Consider the following 17,260-nt stretch of genomic DNA (forward strand, 5'->3'; position numbering starts at 1 on the left):
CTAACAAGTGATTTTCTTCTTCCCCCTCTTCTACGACGAACCCAACTTGAGGGAAATATTCTCTTTTCTTCTTTTCTGCTTCCTACTTCACCGCAAATTTAACCCCCGAAGGAACATTTCTTCTTTCTCGTGCAGCACGAGAGAAGTTGCACTAACGCAGTCAAACATAGTCAAAAAGTAAAATTGGTCGTTAGTTGTTTATAGAGAAGGAGGTTAGTCTGCCTGAACATGGCGACATTGTTACCCACTGTAGATAAGCAATTTAGCCAGTGCAGTACGACTGCTAGCCCGGGTTCTTTAACGTGCATCGCGCAGTGCACGACCGTACGCCGGTACGATACTCATCCAGCAGATCAAAACGGGCAGGAGCGGGGATTGAACCCACGATCCCTGGGTTCTGCAGCGCGAGCTTTCGCTCCACGTGCTCCGAGCTGGTGTGCGCTATACTTCGTTTCAGCTTCGGTCCAGACGCAGCCGATGCTACAAACGCGAGCATGTGGCCCAGAACAGTGCTTGCACTGCACGAGCGCGCGTGCTTGGCAGGGATGCTGAAAGCCCGGAGCTCGCGCTTGTAGCTTTAGCTGCGTCTGGACCGAAGCTGAAACGAAGTATAGCCTACTCGGCGATTCTCGGAAATTCCCTGTAGGGAAAAAAAGAACGATGTAGTTTCAACTCAATCGCCACTGTTCGGCGACGTCACCGGACACGTCACGGTGCAGTTCTCTTCCTATGTAGTTTCTTGGCGATGGAGATTAAGCTCCTCCCACCGGCGACGTCACGATGCAGTTTCTCCACCGCTTTTTCAAGCATAGACAGACTGGTCTGCGGTGCCACGACACACTCGGCCAGCGATCCCTCGCACTTGGTTTAGCCTTTGAGCTACACCAAATGAGCTACACTTAAAGTATCGGTACTCTTTACTCCGATATTGCTGTGGGCCCTGCCACCTTGGTGGTTATTAACAAATCAAACGCAACTGCCGATCGTCATGATTCAAAAGTGCCACTTCTTCAGCATTAGTTTCGATGTCAGGAAGCTCGGGTACCGAGTTTTAGTTGAGCTAGTTGGTACATGCTGTTGGAAATCAGGTCAGCTTAAAAAAAAAAAAAAAAACAACAACAACAAGAACATGAAGGAAAGGACTGGATAATCACACAGCGGTGTTATTGTCCAGTCCTTTCCTTCGTGTTCTTGTTTTTTTCCGTGTTCAGCTGACCTGATTGCCAACAGCTCGCGTAGTATTGCTTTGCTTTGTTGCAAACTGTTTAAACATTTGTGGAGGACGGGAAAGCGTTTCTTGTGATTTCAGATATAGTTTCAGATAACTGACAATCATCATTTTAAGATCACATTTGTGTATGAAGCGTAGCTTATTTAGTGGCTCTACAGGGTGTCACAAATGAAAATTTACACGGTCTTTTTTACCGCAAAAATAAACTAGGCATCGCCGAACGCTCATTCTCCGCCCAAAGGTGGAGCTAGAGGTCACAATTAGATGCCAAAGTTTCAGCCCGATCCGATAACTCAATCAAAAGTTATAAGTTATTTTCTGAAAATCTCAATGGAAAAATGGAGCCCAATTTTGCCCGTTTTCGGTTTCTGGTGCCATAGAGCCCCATGTGTTCGAAAACCCCGTCGGCCGCTATTTTCCCGTTGAAATTTGCAGAAACTCACTTATAACTTTTGATTAAGTTATCGGATCGGGCTGAAACTTTGGCATCTGGTTGTGACCTCTAGCTCTACCTTTGGGCGGAGAATGAGCGTTCGGCGATGCTTAGTTTATTGTTGCGTTAAAAAAGACCGTGTAAATTTTCTTTTGTGACACCCTGTAGTTTAGCCCGACCACGCAGGCGGAGAGAGAGAACGAACGGCTTGACCTGGCGCTCTTGGCGCTGCTTCAGTTGCTCCCTCAACCCACAGCGTTGGTTGAGCTTCGAACTAAGGCAAAGGGAAACAAATATTTATATCTTAGGGTTTTACAAGCCAAGTCAACAGAAATCAATTAACGCACACCCAATAAAAAGAATTGCAGGTTTATTTTGACTAACTGGAGATCTTTTGATGTGCAGCCGAAATCTCAGATTGGCCTCTGTCAGATTGCGGGCACAAATATGGATTCATGGGCGAGCGCGTTGGCTCAGAGACACTGAGTCGTTTTAATGTTTTGTGCTTTTGTTTTAATATCATTGCCACTTAAAAGCCACCGAGGTGGTTTTTGAAACAAAATACAGTCGAACCATCCCAACAAACATAGTAGCGGAATGGTTCGCATACGTGGCGGAATTCGAAATAGTGGAATCACTTTCATGGCACATATATTATTTAAATCGAGTCAAGGCTGGTTCACACATTTGCAACGGTTGCGTTCGTATGCAACCGAAACGACAGTAACGACCAAAACACCGTAAAAACCGTGACTCATGGATGGCTTCGCGAAGCTACCTCTTGCATCCCTTGCCATGCTGTGTACGGCGAACACTTGTCCCGGTGACTTTGTCGTTACAGTCGTTTCGGTTGCATGCGAACGCAACCGTTGCAAATGTGTGAACCCGCCTTCAGGCATGTGTAACACCGTGGTACCGGCGCACAGTAGAACGCGCGCAAAAGCAGCTGTGGTGCACCCGCAGCCTCGCGCTTGTTCTGGCATCTCAAAAATTGGGTTATGGGGATATTTATACAGCGTGTAGTTGGTCAGCCATTAAAGTTGCGACGAGTCACACGCTGGAGATGAGCGATTTAGCCAGTGCAGTACAACGGCTAGCCTGGGGTCTTTAACGGGCACCACGCAGTAGTGATAGACGACCGCACGCCGGTACCACGCTGGATGCTCATCCAGATCGAAACGGGCAGTGGTGGGGCTCGAACCCAGGATCCCTGGGTTCTGCAGCGCGAGCTTTCGCTCCACGCGCGTCGAGCTGGGTGTGCGCTTTAGCCCACTCGGCCACCGATCCCCCTTCTGGCAGCCATGATGAAATGTAAGATTCTCATCTCTTTGCGACTGTCTTTTGGGTGGTTTGTCGAACAAATGAACACAAGAATGAGTGACAAGTGAAGCGAGCTGATTAAGGTCAGGAAGAAGACGGGGTGAAAAGAAAAAAAAAAGAGAAGTTAACCTGGGGTACTTAAAAACCTACTAAAACAATCTCGGGCTTCAATACATGCCTTTCGTTCCACAAAAAAAAAAAAAAAAGACTTGTTTTTGGGGTTTAGGTATTCCTAGGGTGCCTCATTGACCTTCTGTTTAGAGAGATGCCACCCTTTGTAGTAGCCGATGCCGACAGCACGCGCTCACGGGGAAAATACAAAGAAATCGGCGAAAACAAAAAATAAATGTAAATGTGGGAACAAAATGGCCAGATGTCTCCACCCTAAGCAAAGCGCACATGAAGGCACTCTAAGTGCATCGTACCGGCGTGCGGTCGTGTATCACTACTGCGTGATGCACGTTAAAGACCCCAGGCTAGCGGCTGTACCGCACTGGCTAAATTTCTCATCTACAGCTGGGAGACTCGTCGCCCCTGTGAGGCAGACCAAGTTCTAGGCTGTATAAACACACACACAATTCTTTAAAAAAAGTATTCCCGCCTGTGACGAGCCGCAAAAGACGACTCGCGCGGCTCGTGCGAGCTCCGGTGCCGCGCGTGCGAGCGCGAGGGAAGGAGATAAAAATAATAAAGAAAAAAAGTTCTGCATGGAATCTCGGAGGTTGACGTGTCTTTCTTGAGCTCGGAGCCCTTTTCTCTTGACGACCAGAACGAATCGTCACACCGCCAAATATCTAATGTTTGGCCTTTTGGTACGAAGGAAATGGGCATTTCATTTAAAATGCTCACCATTCGATGAACTGAAAGTCGCAGCTAATTCTACGCTGAAACAGCTTGCAATCCGGTTCCTTAAAGTCGCAAATGTTTTGATGTGAAGGCAGAGTAATGTAGCTTGTACCGTCCAATACATTGAAGCATCATGTTGCCAACGGTCGTGCCGCAGCGTAATTGATGCCGCGGTACGACCGCTGGCAGGTCGTAGCTGTATCAGAAATCCCATATGCACCCTACCAAAGCGGCACCAAAAATTCATATTTTCGCGCCTGCAGCCACGCACGCGCACACCTCCTGGGTAACACGCCGGTGCCGACACTTGACACGCCTCAGGCGAGCCGCTCCGATCCCCAACACTACCCACGTATTCTAGTACACTGTAGTATTGATACACGACCGCACGCCGGTTCGGTGCTCATCCGGAGGGCAAGGGTGGGGATTGAACCCAGGATCCCTGGGTTCTGTAGCGCGGGCGTTCGCTCCACGTGCTCCGAGCTAGTGCGCGCTAGCCCACTCGTCCACCGATCCCTGCTCCACCGCCGGAGGACCCCAGAGCGACGTCATCTGCGGTACGAGTTGTCGGAAACCACGTGAACTTACCGCCGTGGTTGAGTGTTTTCCTACCCGTCGGGGTCGACGAGACTTTCTGCGGCGACGTTCTGCTCGAAGGAAGCATCCAGTTGCTTCTCGGAAGAGGGATCGGCATCGCAACAGGCGTCGCGGAGCTCCAAGACGGACACACGTTCGCACTTGTAACGAACTTCCGACAGGAGGCCCAGCACCTTATGAAAGGCACCGCCGTAGGTCACGCCGAGGAACTCTCGGACTCAGCCGCAATCGCCGGAATATCAGAAGACACCTCTTCGTGGCCACCGAAGACAACGCCGCCTTCGCAGTTTGAAATCAACCCAACCCTGCCTACCCCACAACGACGACAACTCAGTGACCTTCTCACCGAGTTCAATGAGTGCTTCTCCACGTCGTCAAAGGTGCGCCAAACGAACGTTGCGGAACACCGAATTGTCACTGAAGACAACGAGCTTCTTGTTCATCGGTCGCCGTACCGTGTCTCTGTGAAAGAGAGAGAGGTCATCCAGAGGCAGGTCCAAGAAGTGCTCGATGACGATATTGTCCAGCCCTCAAGCAGTCCCTGGGCTTCACTGGTAGTCCCGGAGAAAAAGAAAGTCGGGACTTTTCGGTTCTGCGTGGACTATCGCCGACTGAACGCCGTAGCGAAAAAGGACGTCTACCCGCTATCACGCATCGACGACACTCTGGACCGGCTGCGCCACGCCCGATACTTTTCGTCGATGGACCTGAATAGTGGGTACTGGCAGATTGAGGTGGACGAACGAGATCGTGAAAAGACTGCCGTTGTCACGCCGGACGGGCTGTACGGATTTAAAGTGATGCCGTTCGGACTGTGCACAGCACCGGCGACGTTCCAGCCCGTAATGGACACCGTTCTTTTCGGCTTGAAACGGCAAAGTTGTCTCGTCTATCTCGACGACGTCGTGGTATTCGCAAGCAACTTTGACGAGCACCTGAGACGTTTGCGAGCCGTGCTACAGGCTATCCAGAATGCCGGACTGACGCTGAAGCCGCCAAAATGTCGGTTCGCTTACGGCGTGCTCAAATTCCTGGGCCATGTCGTGAGTGCTCAAGGTGTAAGTCCTGACCCTGCAAAGACATCCGCTGTCGCCGAATTTCCGAAGCCATCAGACAAGAACGCCATACGAAGATTTCTTGGGCTGTGCGCTTACTACAGACGTTCCGTTTGCGATTTTGCCAAGATTTCTGCACCTCTCACGCCTCTGACGAAGGACGAAGTGAACTTCCAGTGGGGAAGGAGCAAGAACAAACGTTCAATGAACTGAAGGGAAGACTCTAGTCGCCCCCTATCCTCGGACACTTCGATCCATCAGCGGAAACGGAAGTTCACACAGATGCCAGCAACGCCGGGCTAGGCGCGGTGCTCGTCCAAACAGAAGACGGAGCAGAGAGGGTGATTGCTTACGCAGGCCGGGCACTGTCCAAGGCAGACAAGAATTACTTAACAACCGACAAGGAATGTCACGCTGTCGTCTGGGTGTTAACAAAGTTCGGCCGTACCTGTACGGGATCCCGTTCCGCGTAGTCACAAACCACCACGCTCTATGTTGGCTCGCCAACCTCAAGGACCCGTCAGGACGCCTTGCTCGCTGGAGCCTTCGACTGCAAGATTTCGACTTGACCATTGTAAACAAGTCTGGCTGCAAGGAAAATGACGCCGATTGTTTGTCTAGGGCCCCAGTCGAAGCTCCTCCCGACAGCACCGACAACGACGATGACGCCCGTTTTCTCGGAGCAATTACAGATACCGACATGGGAGCACTTGAACGAGACGACCCCGAACTTCGCACCGTGATCGACCACCTCGAAGGTCAAGGAAGTTCCGTTCCACGATTCTTGGCCAGAGACTTTTCAAGCTTCGTTCTGCAGCGAGGCGTGCTCTTCAAGAACAACTTCGGAACCAGCAACCCTGCCTGGCTGCTGGTTGTTCCTGCCAGCCTGCGAGAAGAAATCTTTCAAGCATGCCACGACGACCCGACGGCTGGGCACCTTGGCTATAGCAGGACGCTCGCCCGGATTCGTGAGAAGTACTATTGGCCGAGACTCCCGAAAACCGTCCATTTGTGTACATGGTCGTGCCATGAGTGCCAACGACGTAAGAAGCTTCCGACGAAGCCAGCAGGACTCCTGCAGACGGTATCTGTCCTGACTACGCGCTGCCAGCAGGTTGGAATGGATTTACTTGGACTGTTCCCACACCGACGCAAGGAAACCGTTGGATTATCGTCGCGACCGATTATCTTACACGATACGCCGAGACGAAAGCCCTTCCGTCGGGAACAGCGGTGGAAGTAGCCAAGTTTTTCGTCGAATCTATTCTCCTTCGACATGGCGCCCCCTAAGTCTTGATAACCGACCGAGGGTCATCGTTGTTGGCTCAGCTCACGCAAGAGATCCTTCGGCTCAGCTACATTAGCCACCGTCGGACCACCGCGTACCACCCGCAGACTAACGGGCTAACGGAGCGGCTCAACAAGACGATCGCCGACATGATCTTCATGTACGTCGACGTAGAGCACCAAACGTGGGACGTGCACACACGCCTTCCTCCGCGACGACACCGTCCGCATGCCTTTTCAGCCGCCTTACAACGGACCCTACCGGGTTACCCGTCGCGACGAGAAAGATTTCACTCTACACGTAAACGGGAAGGACATCCGCGTTTCTATCGACCGGCTGAAGCCAGCATATATCCTTTCGGACGAATCAAACAACCCGAGTGCATCCTCAAGCGTCCAGCCACAACCCCCGACACCGCAGCCCGTGCCAGTTAATACACGTTGTGGACGTCAACGTGTATTAACGAATATTGGATACATCAAAATCAGTGAAAGTATGTAGATATGTAGATGATTTTTTAATTTTCTTGCTGCAGATGATACAAACTTCACAGCCATGGTGGAAGAGGTCCTCTACAATTTCAAGAACTGTAGGAATCCTCTGGAGCTCACCTACGAACTGCCGGTCGAAAGATCATTACGATTCCTGGATCTTCGACTCTATGTGCTACCATATCACATCTGTTCGTCCTATGAGCCCAGGGGAAAGAAACCTCTTCTACCATTCAACTCTGCACATTCCAAGCTTGTAAAAAGAGGTATAGTGAGGTCATGCCTTAAGAACTCTATTAGCAAGTCATGCTTACATTCAATGCAGGCGAGCTTCGACGCTCAAGTATCAAGGCTAAGGTCCGCTGGATATCCTCTACAAATATTGACGTCGGTAACCGAGGTTCTCCTCCGAGAAATCAAGCTCGGTAGCGCCGGAAAAATACCCAGAGACAGGACAACCAGACCGGTAGTCATGCCATAAATGCATAATCTATCTCATGGTCTAAAGAAAATAGCGAACAGAGTAAATGTGAATGTAGTGTTTTCAGCACCACACAAACTTCACAGCCTCTGCAAAAAAGTAAACACCTCCTCAATCAGCACCGTCGGCTGCGCAAAGAAACACAGATCCAACTTTGTCCCATGTGTTGGAGGGGTAGTCTATTCGTTTCCCCTTTCCTGTGGAAAAGAGTACATTGGACAGACGGGGCGGTGTTTAAACGACCGCCTGCGAGAGCACAACAACATTGCCAATGCCAACTCTGGTCACCTAGGTATTCACTGCAGGGATTGTGGCTGTTTTGCGCGACTGGACAGCTGTGCTGTGTTAGGCAGGGGTAAAAACCAGCTCACCCGAGAAATTATAGAAGCGGAGAACATTGCAAGACGAGAAGCCCAGTGCGTTAGCACTCCGTCCTTAGCTTTATCGGAGAAAGAACTACATTATTTAGACAAAAGGTGTTTAAGACAGTAAGCCAGTATAACCACTGATTTTTGTTTACACCTTATATTATTTAACAACTAATTTCTGTAACTCTTGGACTTTTTGCATCACTCAAACTATTTACGCCGAGAGTGTAGTCGACAGTAGGCCAGCATATCACCTGGTTTATACCTGTTCGTGATTAATTTTGTAATTATTTTTGTAATTTTTGTAACTCTTGGACTCTGGTGCATTAGTATTATTCTCCTTTATTTTCCTTTTCTTTGTCTTCTATTCATCTGTTTTCCTTTTCCTTTTCTTTTGCCTTCCCCTATTTGCCTTGTCTTTCCCCTTTTCTTCCTTGGCAACCTATAGACGCTTTCAGGCAGCTGTGCATGGGCGCCGCCATAACTGACCTTCAGTTTTTGTTCCGTATTATTCCGTTCGCTCCACTTCATCATTACCACAGCAGACCGGTTATTGCCATTTTAAGTGTTACTGTGACCTTCTCCCCAGCCTAGGCCCTTGTGGAGGCTCGTCAACGCCCGCTTCAGTGGCTCGGCATCTCGGTAAAACAAGAGAAGGTCGGCTATGGCGGCTCAATCTGGCGCGCGCTGAAAGCGTCTATTCCTTGGGGTCAAAGAAGAGGAAGCTTGAAATACAATTCAGTTGAGAGTTCAGCGCTGTGTGAGTGTATTTTTTTGTGTGTTTGGATTTTGAATAACTGTCTACTTGCGCTGGTTCGTGATGATGCCTTACCAACTCGCCCAATCTGCAGTAATAATAACATTTATTGTTTGGAATAGATATACATTGCGATGTATTAAACTTTCACAATGATCTTGCTTTGGTTTCTTAATAGGTGTAGAGCTTAGCTAATATTAAAAACAATTAAAAACTGTTTGGGTGTTTTGTTGCGCTACGTACCTGGCGGATGGCAGACAAACTGCTGATTTCTAATGTTCGAAAAATTTCCGAGGGCGGCGTTGGCGTCTGTATCATCATCAATCTCCGTGTCTTTTTACCTTCATATTTAAAAAAAATATATTGGAAGATTTACTATCGATAAATGAATGGTTTAAGTACTGGGTCCGATTAATAAATCTAAGACAAATAATTACACACGTGTAGCGTGATATAATGTGTTCATTATTCGATAAGATTGAAATCAATAAACAATAAAGACGAAGAGGAAAATAATACACCCGAGTTCACTTCATGCCTAGAGTCACTAAATGAGCTTTAAAGTATCGGCTGTCCGTTCCCCAAAATTGTTTTGGGCGTCGCCATTTTGGGTCTTGTTCAGAGCAAACGCAACTGCCGATCGTACGACATCCTCAGCATTGGATGCGGTGCTAGGAAGCTGACGCAATATTGCGGCTCTGTCGCGGGTTGTTTAAACATTTGTGGGGGACGGAACAGCGTTTCCTGTGATTTTAGATAAAGCTTCAGGTAACTGGCAATCATGATTTTAAGCCACAATATGGCCAAGTGTCGTTACTCTGAACCGTAGCTAATTTACTGGCACAAGCGGGAACAATGAGGAAGAGGCAGGTGTCAAAAGGTAGTGGCTTGTGGAATCCACGGGGCTTACGTCATGGCCCCTCCAGATATTACAAGCCTCTTGAACAAGAGTGTGAATAGTGTCATTAAATAAGCTCCGCGTCAGAGTAGCGACACTTGGCCATATTGTGGCTTAAAATCATGGTTGCCAGTTATTTAAAGCTTTATCTGAAATCACGAGAAACGATTTTCCGTCCTCCACTTTAAACAGTGTGCGACAAAGCAAAGCAACATTACATGAGCTTCCTAACACCGAATCTAATGCTGAGGATGTCGCACTTTTGAATCATGACAATCGACAGTTGCGCCTGCTCTGCGCGAGCACCAGAATGGCGGCGTTCACAACACTGTCGGGGAAGAGAGTGCCGATACTCTAAGCGCAGCAAATTTAATTGCTCTTGTTCCTGCGAAACTCCTTTTCCCTGACTGAAACTGAAAGTAAATATGAATAATAAAACATTATTACAGCTTATTTAGTTATAACCAAATACACATAATGAGAGGAGGAAGCGGGTGGGTAGGAGAAACGCGGGTTTTATGCGCGACCGTTCTAACCGTCTCAAAAGAGAGAACGCACGAGCTTGCGCTGGTTAAAAAAGACATCCAAAGAAAAGAGGCGGCGCGCTGTGCTCTTTGTTATTATGCGTCTAATTGCAAATTGTTGTGTGTGTGTTTATACAGCCGGAAGTTAGTCCACCTTAGTGGGCGTCTTACTCTCAGTTGTAGATGAGCAATTTAGCCAGTGCAGTACAACCGCAAACCTGGGGTCTTAAATGTGTACCACGCAGTAGTGATACACGACCGCACGTCGGTACGATGCCCTTCCGGATCGAAACGGGCAGGGGCGGCGTGGCTTCTGCAGCGCGAGCTTTCGCTCCAAGTGCTCCGAGCTGGTGTGCGCTAAACCATGCACTCGGCCACCGACCCCCCCCCCCCCCCCCCTTTTCTGCGTCTAATTTATATACAGGTATAAGTATTTGAAGATCGACGTTGGACGTCTATCGTCTCGAGGTAATGTAACGTAATAACATTATATAAATAATAAACTTGTTGAAGGACTGAACGACTCAATTTTTCAATTCTTGAATTGTAATATGGCGGTAGCCTATTGTACGTACTATTGATGAAGAGCAATATGAGGTGACGAGGTAATGATTACATGATGAGGCTCTATAAGGACGACGACATTAGTGGGTGTCGAACCACAAGGTACAGTTCCAGATTTGTTTCAAGTATCGTGTATCCAAAGACTTTCTTCACCCGCAACAGTAAATGGTATAATCAATGAAGATGCTGCTTTGCAAAAAAGCAGACCTTACCGAAAAATGTTATCTTCATTCTCCATCTGACACACCCGCTGCCTTCGCTATAGAAGAACTCAATGGCCCACTTCCGGCTTTGCCACAGTACGACCGACGTGCTCCGGACGCCGAGACTAGTGCCTCCATGCCTCGTATCCGCGCCGCACTGTATGTCCATCGCTCAGTCCCATTCACTCCCCTCGACACATCACAGTGGTGCTCCATCATAACCAGCGTCACGGGTCGCCGACTGCTCCTCCTTCCTCACCGACCTGTTCTTCTTTTCTCTGTGTACGTGACCCCCGACACGTCGCTAAATCGTCGCACCAGGCAGCCGCTAAATGTCGCCTTCATCAAACACTTTTCTCGTCTTTACCCCAAGGACGACATTATAGTATGCGGTGATTTCAACGCAAAACATGCGGCCTGGGGTTACGATGTTGACCTTCCTCGCGGTACACGGCTCCTTGCGGACCTCACCGAACTCACACTTTCCCTCCTGAATACCCCAGACACACCTACACGTATCGGCCAAACCTCCCGGCATCAAGGCACTTGCCCCGACCTGACCTGGGCTCGCTTCCCTCAACGCTGGAAGTGGCAGGTCACCAGCGATCACCTCGGCAGCGATCACCTTCCCATCACTTTACATTATCACTTCCCATCTCCAACTTCATCTCACCACAACACCCGTCGGGACACCTTTATCACCAAGTGGGACAAGTTTCGGGCAGCCCTGGTTTCTGTCATGGACGTCACCGGTTTCTCAGACATTATACAAGCCATCCAGTGTGCCCACAAGGCCGTCACCAAACGCCTAACCGTTCCCAGGGACGCTCCGGCACCTGATGCACATTTACTCACCCTTTGGAACCGCCGCATACGCCTGTTGGCTCGCTACCGCCGATCTGGTAGACCACGTCGGCTCCTCAGGGTTTTGCGCCAGGTGCAAGACACCATCTCGAGCTACACATCGGAACTGGCTTCTGACCGCTGGACCTCCATGTGCAGCTCCGTTTCCGGTAATACCAATCTCTCCAAAGTATGGAGGCTTCTGCGCTTTCTCCTTGGAGACCGCAAACCTAGACAACCTGCCGCTGCCGTTGCCCTCCGCGAAGGCGTTTCTTTCGAGGAGCTAGCGGAAAGAGCGTCTGATGTCTTTTTTCCACAACCATCTCGGCATGACCCTGGGTGCTACACTCGTATTCACCCTGTTCCCGAGCCCATCGGCTTGGATTCCCCGTTCACCCTCCACGAACTCGAGGCCGCCCTGGATAGGGCAAACACACACAGTGCACCAGGCCCGGACAACATCACCGTCGGGCAACTTCGCAACCTTCCCACCGCCCTAAAAGAGACCGTACTGACGGAGATCAACCTTGTGTGGGATTCTGGGTGCGTCCCTTCCGAGTGGCGTCACTCGACGGTATGTCCTATTCCGAAGCCCGGCAAACCACCTAGGTCTCTCACAAATCTACGCCCAGTATCCCTCACATCATGTCTCTGCAAAACGGTTGAGAGCATGCTGAACGCCCGTCTGCAGTGGTGGCTTGAGTCCAACCAGCTGCTCAACCCATCGCAATACGGGTTCCGCCCTGGACTCTCCACTCAGGACGTCATGAGCCGCCTCCAGCACGATACGCTATCTACATCATCACCGCATCTTCGTATTGTGGCAGGGGTCGACGTGCGCAAGGCGTTTGACAGCGTCCCGCACTCCTCCGTCCTCTCAATGGCACAACAGCTAGGCATCACCGGTCGGGCATACAACTTCATCGCGGCGTTCCTCGAAGATCGCACTTTCACTGTTCACGTCGGCTCATCTCACGGAATCACCCATACAAACCGAGTGGGCGTTCCACAAGGGTCCGTTCTTTCTCCAATACTTTTCAATATCGTCCTTGCTGGCCTTCCTCCCCGCCTTAGTGAGGTGCCTAACCTCGAACATGCGATCTACGCCGACGATATTACGTTGTGGACCCACTCTGGCTCACCCGGTTACCAACAGGATGCCATTCAAGCTGGGCTCGACATCATTCACGACTACATCCAGTCTGTTGGCCTCGCTCCCGCTCCCGACAAGACGGAGTTCGTCGTTATTCATGGCGGTCGTCGCACACCAGCAAAAGAAGCAGAAAAACAGTGCATTCAGCTCACGCTCGCAGGTATTCCCATCTCACGCCGCACGAGCATCCGGATTCTTGGTTTTCACCTCGACCAAGACAGCCGGGCGGCGACTTGGTTTCAGCGTACCATCAGCACCTCGAAACAGCTGAACCACCTGTTATACAGGGTAGCCCACCGCTCCCGCGGGGTGCACGAACATGATCTCCGTATCTTTGCTAGGGCCTTCGTGGTGCCCCGCATTATGTACGGCTACCCGTACTACCACCTTACCCGCGCCCAACAACTCCGGCTCGAAATAATTAATCGGGAACTGCAACGAATTGTCACCGGCCTTCCGAGATACACGCGAATCGATGCGCTCACCAGCTGCAGCCAGATGAACAGCCTTGACGACCTGGCCTCCACCCGGATCGCAACTCAAGAAACTCGACTCCGAGCCACTCTAGCGGGGCGCTTCACACTGCGTAAGCTAGGTTACAACATCGACCACCTCCTACCTTTACCCACCCCCGCCATGGGAGCTCTGCCCTCTCACAGCACCCCGTCCCCTCCCTCGGAACATGGGTGAAAAAGCGCAAGCCCGCCGCAGCGACTTTGCTCGCCGACATCTCCACTCTCTCCTTGTTCGCTCTTCATCGGCTCTAGTTTTCTACGCGGACGCGGCTGTGGACAATAACTCCACGCCAATCTTCAGCACGGCATGGTGCGATGTCGACGGTCATCGACGCGGTACACAAGTTTTCATGACCCCCTGCTCCTCTAGTCACGCTGAACTTTGTGCTATACTGCACTGCTTAACCTCCGTTAACACTTTCACCCTGGTACCCTCCTCCAGAATCGTAATATATACAGATTCTCAGGAAGCCATCCGTGCTCTCCGCCACTCATCTCCATCATCTGCCATCGCTATTCAGATTCATCGGGCAGCCATTTCTATCCGGACAGCCGGCCACCATCCCCTCATCGACTGGGTGCCCGCCCACAGCGGCATTCCCGGCAATGAAAGGGCTCACCGACTTGCGAGCGCTAAACTTCTCTCGGCGCGAGCCGGGGCCCCTACTTTTCCTACGCCTCCGGAGCTCACACCTGGCTCCTTTCACGATTCACACGAAGCCCGGCAGGAGCACGCCAGCCGATGGCGTCATTACCTGACTACTCAGGCTAACCCCCTTGACTTCCCCTCTCTTTCCCACCTTCCTCTCACTCGCCACGAGACCTCCCTTCTACAGCAAGCCAGGTCAGGAGCGCTCCTCGCTCCCTCCCTGCTTGCAAAGATGTATCCCCAGGTGCACATCAACCCTCAGTGTACCCACTGCCACATTCCTGCTAGTCTCCCCCATCTTTTGTGGGACTGCCCGCTCCACTCAACAGCCCGCGTTCGCGCGCTCTCAACCCTCTCACCTCCCCCCTCCACTCTTACTGAGTGGCTCAACCCCCCATCCGCTCCTGACCTTGGTCGTGTCCTGGCGGCATTCCAGGCGATCCTCCGATATTTAGAGGACCCGCAGGCGCCCCCACTCGGCTCCAGGCTGCTCAAGCAATACGAGCCAATCATCGCCGCCGCCCGACGTCTCTCTGCCCCTGGTAACACCAGGGACACATAAGACGACGAGATAAAAGACCATACAGCAGAGCGCATAGGGCGCTCATTCATTTGGTCTGTAAATAAAGACGTTTGAAAGAAGAAGAAGAAAGTGTGCACATGGGTTACGGAGCCCGCGATGCCTAAACACTGTTGCGTTCCGCGTTGTAAGTCAAATGCTGCGAGAAATCCGGAACTCTGCTATCACGAGCTGCCGTCTGGCGAGAACCTTCGGGATGTCTGGTTGAAGAACATTTCGCGACAAGGCAGCGAGAAGGGCAGCCAGTGGCATCCAAGCTCCAGGAGCGTCGTGTGCTCCCTTTATTTTAAGGAGCTGGGGGTCAAAGTTAGGGATGAAGGGAAAGTTGCTGCGACCGACAGCGGTGCCGACTCATTTCCCTTCTATCCATTGTGCATGCAACCAGCAGGTTCAAAGAAGCGCAAAACGCTTGTTCGTGTGCCACCTAACGCTTCCAAGTCGCATGCAAGCGGTAAAAGTCAACAACGCAAAATGCAGTCCCCTGCAGAAAGAAGACCAACTGTTGATAAGTGCGAGGCCATTGAACCTTGCCTGCAAAAAGAGTTTAAAGTGGAAGAATGTAAGACATCATTAAATTTGACAAGCTTCATGGAAGATGCCAAAAGAAACGCGCACCGCCCTCAAATGCAAGCCAAAAGACTGAATGAGTGAATGGAAAAGCTGCGACAAACCTGCGACGAATTTCAAGAGAGATTAAAGCAATACGAAGAGGGCAGAGCTGTGCCAGCCTTGATGAATGTTTCAAAAGCCGCATCGGAAGGTGACAACTCTGCAAAATTTGTCATCGAAAAAATAGTGAATTTTGACAAGGCATGAGCGGCATGGCAAGAACCGACGCTGAGAGAATGCGTACTATGGAAAGCGACATCGTGTAAAGGATATGACCACGTACGCGCATGGAAACTCCTTAAGGCCACGGTCCCACTGAATGTGGCAGTTTAGGTCTTTTTGGCAGGTCATTACTCATCTCCTTTTAAATGCTGTTTTGTGGGATTGATGTCATTCGAAAAACAATGCAATCCTCTTTCATTTGATATTATGTATGTGTTGGTTTTTACTGTTCATGCGCATTTGTAGCGTTGCGAATATGATGGCGCGGACCCTCACTTGCTCCGCTAGTTCATGTTTTATGAACGATCCATTAGAGATAACACGGTTCCAATATAGCAGTTTTGTTAAGATGATGTCGGAGCAGAATGTAACGATACAGTTTTTTGGTATTTGCTCTACTTTGTTTTTTTCATCCCTCCGAATATTGCCCTAAAATTGACATTTTTCAGCACAAATATGTTTTTAATGACACTCGCTAGGGCAATGAAATCAGCTACAAATGTAGTGCTTATAATTGGTAATATGCAGAAAAAAATTTAATGTTGTGTAAAGTTTTTTTTGTTTAGATATTTTATATCAAATGTAGCACTTTTTTGTGCTTCGAGTCATGGTACTTCAAATGCCGCTGAGGAAATAATGAAACTATGATAAAATCTTTTATAACAATCAGAGCTACAATGGTTGCCCAAGAGGTGGACGATGGCTTTTTTTCATTCTCAAAGTCATAACGCTCCAGGAGCGTTTCAAACTTACCTGTTTTGACGCATATCTTTTTTGGACATCAAGCAGATTTATTGACATCTAATAATATTTATTGTTTGAAATAGATATACATTGCGATGTATTAAATTTTCACAATAATCTTGCTTTGGTTTCTTAATAGGTGAAGAGCTTAGCTAATTTTAAAAACAATTAAGAACTGTTTAGGTTTTTTGTTGCGCTACCTAGCGGATGGCAGACAAACTGCTGATTTCTAATGTTCAAAACATTTCCAAGGGCGGCGTTGGCGTCTGTATCATCATCAATCTCCGTGTCTTTTTACCCTCACATTTAAAAAAAATATATTGGAATATTTACTATCGATAACTGAATGGTTTAAGTACTGTGACAGGCTAATAAATCTAAGACAAATAATTACACAAGCGTAGCGTGATGTAATGTGTTCATTATTCGATATGATTGAAATCAATAAACAATGAAGACGAAGAAGAAAAGAATACACCCGAGTTCACTTTATGCCTAGAGTCACTAAATGAACTTTAAAGTATTGGCACTCCGTTCCCCAAAATTGTTTTGAGCTCCGCCATTTAGGGTCTTGCTCAGAGCAAACGCAACTGCCGATCATCGTGATCCAAAAGTACGACTTCCTCAGCATTAGATGCGGTGCTAGGAAGCTGATGCAATATTGCAATGCTCTGTCGCGGGTTGTTTAAACATTTGTGAGGGACGGAAAAGCGTTTCCTGTGATTTTAGATAAAGCTTCATATAACTGGCAACCATGATTTTAAGCCACAATGTGGCCAATTGCCGTTACTCTGAACCGTAGCTAATTTACTGGCACAAGCGGGAACAATGAAGAGGCAGGTGTCAAAAGGCTTGCGTCATGGCTCCTCCAGGTATTACAAGCCTCTTG

This window comes from Ixodes scapularis, unplaced genomic scaffold (genome assembly GCF_016920785.2).
Source record: "Ixodes scapularis isolate PalLabHiFi unplaced genomic scaffold, ASM1692078v2 ptg000058l_1__unscaffolded, whole genome shotgun sequence".
NCBI classification, from domain to species: Eukaryota; Metazoa; Arthropoda; class Arachnida; order Ixodida; family Ixodidae; genus Ixodes; species Ixodes scapularis.